The sequence below is a fragment of the Petaurus breviceps genome, unplaced genomic scaffold, assembly GCF_028583685.1.
Source record: "Petaurus breviceps papuanus isolate PSGF00001 unplaced genomic scaffold, PetGlider_PUasm1.0 188, whole genome shotgun sequence".
Lineage (NCBI taxonomy): Eukaryota > Metazoa > Chordata > Mammalia > Diprotodontia > Petauridae > Petaurus > Petaurus breviceps.
In genome coordinates, this window is record NW_027185804.1 from 41,826,069 (window position 1) to 41,833,522 (window position 7,454).

A 7,454-nucleotide genomic window follows, 5' to 3' on the forward strand; every position below is an offset into this window, starting at 1 on the left:
CTGATCACCTAATGACATTAAATTGATCACTGATTACTTCACAAAGGATGAATTAGATATTATTGCAGCTCTTCCATATGCACAGAGCATATACTCTGAAAGCAATTGTGGTAAGTGTTAAAGTAAATAATTTATAAATTGGAAAAAAATATGTAATTCTCATTACTGTTAGAAAGGACTGGATGGACTTCATACACAAACACACACACATAGATAGATAGAGAGAGAGAGAGAGAGACAGACAGACAGACAGACAGACAGACAGACAGATAGATAGATGGATGGATGGATAGATGGATATAGATAGATAGATAGATAGATAGATAGATAGATAGATACCATGTTTCCCCGATAAGACCTATCCCGAAAATAAGCCCTCCCCTTACTGTGTAAGATTCCTCTAAAATAAGCCCTCCCCCCAAAATAAGCTCTATTGAGATTGCTACTGTAGTGAAGGTGATCCCCTGCACTACACACTACATTACGGTACCCTCTGTATGCACTGTATCCCCTCCCCCCCCGGGTGAAACGCACGCTGTGCTCCAAGCTGCATCCAATCAGAGCTGCAGCAGTGAGCACGTCGTCCTGTTCTTCCCCAGTGATTTGCTTGCTGGCGCCATTGAGAGCAGTGCCGTGGAGGAGAGCTGAGGCAGGACAACATAAGCCCTCCCCTGAAAATAAGCCCTCTGGTGTTTTTCTTTCCAAAAACATAATAAGACAGTGTCTTATTATCGGGGAAACATGGTAGATAGATATATGTATATCTTGCCTTAAAGGAAATTGATTGGCATCTATGGGTTGGAGAGTAGTAATTCAGTGATCAAAACTACAATGAGGAAAAATGTTTTTAAATATAGTTCTCTGCCTAAAGCAGACTGTATTTGGAGAGCATTTAAATCATTATCAAAACTTAGTGCTTTCCAATACTGGAACAATTATTTTGGTCTTATGTATTCTCTAATCAGGCCTCAGGGAAATAATGTTTCAATACAAATGGGCACACTTAGTTCGAAAATATATTTTATAATTTGCAAAACAGAAAGACGTAGAACATTTCATTTTAAATATAAATTTTGTTTTAATAATTAGAAAAAAAACAAGTCATAAACTGGTATTTAATTTTTGTCCTCAGGGGAAAACTAAGAGTATCAATACATAAGATGTAACTAATACCTTTTAGGATCTTCCATCCATGACTTCCATTTGTTCTTTTCCATCCCCTATTATTCTCTTTATGTTCAAAATCATGTGTCCTGTCACCTTTTTGATAGTCTCTTCCAATTTACCATTATCTAAGGGCCATTTATTTAAGCAACTGCTAAACTGGGGACTGGAATAGGTCCTGGGCCTGAGGAGTTAATTCCAAAACCATCCCTTCCCTGAAGAAGCTGGTGTTCTACTGAGAGTAAACAACACATACATAATGCTGAGAAAGAACAATATCCTCAAGTGAGGAAAAGCAAATTATAGTTCTGACACCAGGCACATACTAACCAAGAATATTGATTAGATCTGTGAGTTCAGATGAGCTCGGTATTATGTTTCCTGATATTCCCTAAATACAAGAACTTGATATAAGTGGGAAGCTACAGAGACCACGTCAGTTCATGCTGGTTCATTTTGTTGTCTGAGTCAAGCATCATCTCCTGTCTTGCCATAATTTAGGACTTTTGATTTCAACATCTACTTGAGCAGTGTATAGAATGTTGGTCTGGGAGAAGGAAAGACTCATCTTGTTGAGTTCAAAGCTGACCTCAGACACTAATCATGTGACACTGGGCAATTCACTTAAATATATTTGCATCAATTTACTCATAGGTAAAGTAAGCTGGGGGAGGAAATAGTAAACCACTTCAGGATCCATGCCAAAAACAAACAAACCAAAATACATAACCAAATGGTGGCATAAAGAGTCAGATATGACTTAAAATGCCTGAATTCTTCTTACTTACATAGTGTCTTTGTGATGATAAACTGGATCTGTGTCTTCCATTTCTCACTCTGCTAAGCCAGGCTTCTATTCACTAAGCTAATACTAATTCACCACAAAATTAGTACTGTTGAAAAATGGAGTTGACTGCCCCCAGTGTTACGTGTTCAGTTTTTCTGACATTCTTGTGCTTTTCCATGTTTCAAAGTCCTACATGATCACCTGTAAAATGCAGACATTCACAAAGATTGCTTCTTGTTCACACATGTTCAACTTTTTGCTACACCTCTTGGTTTTTCTTTGCAAAGATGCTGGAGTAATTTTCCATTTTATTCTTAAGTTCTTTTACAGATGAGGAAACTAAGATAAACACAATTAAGTGACATGTCCAGGTTCTCCAAGTTAATAAGTATCTGTAAAGCCAACCACGAGCAGCTTTCCAGAGGACTTCTGCTGTGAACAGCTTCAAGGTTCTGATTACATAATATCGTGAACCCTCTATTTGTTCAGCAGTAAATTAAGGCAAATTATTGAAATTTACTGAAAATTACAGAAATCAAAGAACATAACACCATGTTATGACATAACAACTTATCACCAAAATGGCCACATAGTTTTCACCAAAGTGGCCACATAATTTTAAACAAAGTACATTCATTTAGTAAGTCCTTAAGGAGGCTTTAAGGGAGAAAAACTACAAAGTTCTCCACCCCTAGGTTACATTGTCTTAACCTCTCAGTCAAAAATTCTTCTTTCTTCTTAATTGGAGATTAGTTTCTAATCATCCTTAATTCAATCATCCTGAAGAGGCAGAGGATTCAGAGTACAAAGTCCTCCCACCTCTAGGCCACAGTAAATCATGATCTTCTCAGTTTGCATTAGCTACCCAAGGAGAGGACTTTTCATCTTGAATTGAGACTGGCTCTCAGATTCCATGGTTCCTCTTCCATGGTCCCAACTACTGCCTGAATCTATACAACTGTAACCTGGGTTCAAAGGAAGTCAACGCCCAGCTCCTTTTCTAGCTCCTTGCCCAGTTCTTCGTCCAGTTGCTTGTTCAGTTCCCATTCCATATTGAAGCTCATGGTGTCCAGTCCACCTAAAATTTTCACAGTTTCTGTTTCTGGGAAGACAAAGCTTTGCAGAGCCAAAACAGCATTCATGCACAGTGCCATGTAATATAATGCCAAGGAAAGGCAACTTCCCAAGGTTCAGAATACCAGCATAGGTGCTCTCCATTTTATTCAGTGACCAACCAAGAACAGAGAAGATCAAAACATGACATCATTCCAAATACAGCATTTACTAAACGTGATTAAATACTCTCCCAGGACTACCCCACCCCAGGACCTTCCAATCATTCAATCAATTACAAAGTCTCTGTTCTAAATACTTCTCCACCCCTGGGCTATACCTTAATTAAGTCCACCACAAAGCCCCTCTTCTCAAATGGAGATTAGTTTCCAAACATAAGGTCAAAAGTTCCCCACCCCTGAATCACAATTGAATCTACCCCAGAGTTACATCAAGTTTAAACACAGCACTTAATACCCAAATGGAGGTCTTTTCTTCATCTTGACACTTTGAGGCAAGCTCTCAGCAATCTTAGTTCCTGGGGAGAAAAGGCTTAGCAAGGCCATAAGATACATTGCCAATCCCTTCATGAATTTATCCTCTGTCTGTAGAACATTCCTAGAACCCCTGAAAACATCAGCAAAGCCCTCTCCCAGGATTTCTGTAAACATAAAACAAGAAAATCCTTCTTCTGGGTTTCTGAACCAACAGAAAGGTTCCCAGACCCCTGCAACAACAGCACTGTCCTTCACCAGTGGACAGTATTCATTCTGTCTGCAGGACAGTCTCCAGACCCCTGCAACAACAGCACTGTCCTTCACCAGTGGACAGTATTCATTCTGTCTGCAGGACAGTCTCCAGACCCCTGCAACAACAGCACTGTCCCTCACCAGTGGACAGTATTCACTCTCTGTCTGCAGGACAGTCTCAGGGCTTCTTAGTGAACAGCCAGGTTCCAGGACTTCTTCAACAAAAGGACTGTCTTTCAACAGTGGACAAATCTGGCAAAAGAACATCAAAACAGACAGACAAAGTACCAGCAAAACAGCCATGTCTCCTCAGTCCTTGGCAGCTCAGGGGGCAGGTCTCAAAAGTCCAGGGCAATTCAAAGCGGCCACCAGCAATTCTCTTAGCCTCTCTCTCTACGAGGTGCTGCTTCCAAAAAAGGTTCTTCTGCCTCTCTCTTGTCTCTCCAAATCTACGTCACCAGCTCCTCCCAGTTCAGTACTTTCTTTTCACATCAAAAAGTCCATCGCACAGGTGGGATTAACCAGCTCTGGGTTTTAACACAATCAATTTGAAAACCAAGCCAATACAGGGGAGTCTTTAATTGCCATTACTATCACATGCCAGCACCATCATCAATTCACTATCTGTCTGTGAAATCAACAGGGCCCCACAAACAAGGTCCAAGAGGTCAACACAAATCATCAATATAGAAATCCACACAGACCCATAAACAAGGTCTGAGAACTAAACACAAATCATCAGTACACTCCCAGGGACTCCAAATCCATCCTCCAGGACTTCTATAAACAGATAACCAGAAAATTTTCTTTCAGGGTTTCCAGTAAGGTCCCAGGGCTTCTTTACAAAGTATCAAAAACAAACATCAACACAGACAGAAGAGACAAAGAGAATGCTGGGATACCACAAGTTCTCTGCCCCACCATAAGTGCTCCCTTCTCAGTTCTTCTTAGTTATTTTCAATTCTCTTCTCGGTCCTTTTCAGCTCTCAGTCCTTCTTTCTTCTCAGTTCTGCCACCACAAGTTCTGTTCTCAATTCTGCTCTCAATTCATAGCAGTTCTCAGAAGTTCTCAGGATCTTAGTAGTTCTCTCTCTCACCAATTATGGCTCTCTAGCTAGTGTTTTCCTTATATATGGTATTAGCTCCTCCCTATTCTGCCCCTTCCCGTTACATCAGGACCTACCTCCCACTGTGGGATTCACAAGTTCTGGATCTTAATACTTGATACAATCATGAAATGAAAAAAGGTGCTAAATACCTGTTTGATTGCCAATACAAGGGGCAGGGCAGATCTTCAAATCCCCATTACAATTACATTCTACCCATCCAGGATCCTTGGCCTTACAGTATCAATCTAAATGTCTATGGATCTTGGAACAAATAGAGGCACTATATTTTGTAATCCTGCCTACTGGGCCATAAATTGAAACCAACCAAGAGCAGCTTTCCACAGGACTCCTGCTGTGAAAAGATTCAAGGTTCTGATTACACAGTATAGTGAACTCTCTATTTATTCAGTAACAAAGACAAAACTTTTACAGAAATTAAAGTACAGAATTCACAATGTGAACCTTGAAGAGGTTCACAACAGCAGTTCTCTGGAAAGCTGCTCATGCTTATCTTTACAGTATCTGAGGTCAGATTTGAACTGCAGGCTCAACTTTCTATCCAGTGCAGCACCTAGCTACCCATAAAAAGATGGCATTTTTATAGAAATACAGAATTAAACAATTATAGAATTATTAATAATTCAGGTGTAGGCTGAGCCATTAAAAATCATAGTCATATCTAAAAATTTGGTAAATTCAGTTCCATACCAATCAAACTACCAAAGAAGTGTTTTATACAGCCAGATAAAATAATAACATAATTGTTCTAAAAGAAAAAATGGATAAATGTATCAATGGAATTAATAAAAAAGTGAAGAATGGTAGCCTAGAAGTGGAAGATTTGAAACTATTTTTCAAACAAGTAATTATCAGAACACTCTGGTACAAACTAAGAATTAAAGTTCTGAATCACTGAGATAGGTTAGGTACAAAATACAGAGTACTAAATGACCATAGCAATCTAGTGCTTGAAAAACCCTAACTGCCAGGCTTTGGGGTAAGAACTCATCATTTACAAAAATTACTAAGAAAAGTGGGAGGTCCTTTGACAGACAGTAGACATAAATTAACATTTCATACCACACAGAATAGAAAGGTATAATTGTTTTATGTTGTATACATAAAGAATAATATTATAATTAACAAAGTAAGGGAGCATGGGAAAACATTCTTTTTAATTCTATGGATACGGGAAGATTTTTTGACCAAATGGGAGATGGAGAATTTCATGAGAGTTAAAAAATGTAATTTTGATTATTTTAAATTGAAAAAGTTTAAACAAGTAAAAGCAATGAACTAAAATATGATAGAAAGCACTAAATTGAGGAAAATATTTATCACAAGATTTTTGAAATAAAAGCTCCTATTCTCAAATATAGAAGTAATTGAATCAAATTAACAAATATATTTAAAAAACAAATCAAAGTATTATTTTTTAAATGAATCAACTCCCCATTTGAGAAAGTCAAAGGATAGGGTTTTAAGATGAAGAAAACAAAGCTATTGATATACAAAAAGAAATAAAAGAAATGCAAACTAAAACAACACATAATTACTAACACATCTTTAAAATTAAATTTTAGGAAATAAAAGGAAAATAACAAGTGATGGAGATCATATGGGAAAAATAGGTACACTAATTTACTGTTTATGTAATTGTGAACTTGCCCAACCATTCTGGATTACAACTGGGAACCATGCTATTATAAGACTACATGGGGTGACCTTGATACCATCACAGTAATCTTCCCATATGGGAGGCTGCAGTCTGTAGCATCCACCATGGAAAAGTCCTGGGAATTATATTTTAAGGTTAATAGAGCTGTATTCCCCAAAATAGCACCTGACCAATCTCAATTTTTCTTTCTTCTCTGCAGCTGTGTATTCCAAAAATCCACTATTTGCTCTAAATCTTGATATACATATTCTCCAGGGAATCTCATATTTGGAAGGATTTTTTTTAATCATACCATCCACTCCAGGAATCTTAAATGAAAGAAGAATACCTCTCCAGCTAAAATGACTTATGTTTCTATTCTCTTCAACACATCACCACCATTACATGAGTTTTACTTTTTGTTAATGTGTATTTTTAATTGTATTGAAGTCTCTCTCTTCTTTCTTCCCTATTCCGTGTCCCAGTCTTCCCCATCACATTTCAATAAAACTTTGCATTAAATAGACTCCATTATTTTACATATTATTCTTGGCATCTAAACTTATTAATTTTTTTTCAACTCTGGCAAGCCCAAAGACTTTTTCCACAGAATTAATTTACTTTCCATGCAAAGCTTTAAGTCATTAATAGGTACAATTACACCGAAGAAAGATAGCACTATGAATCCACTTTTCTAAGAATGGATCATCTTATGCTCAAGGAACTGTGCAAAAACATGCCCCAAATAATCTAAAACACATGAATATCCAATGATAGTAGATAAGTTTACAGAAAATCCTGGGGAAGATTTATATGAACTGATGCAAACTGATGCAAGCAGTACCAGGAGATCGTTGTACACAGTAACAGCTACATAGGAAATGATGATAAACTGTGAAAGACTTAGGTATTTAGATCAATATTATAATCCATTA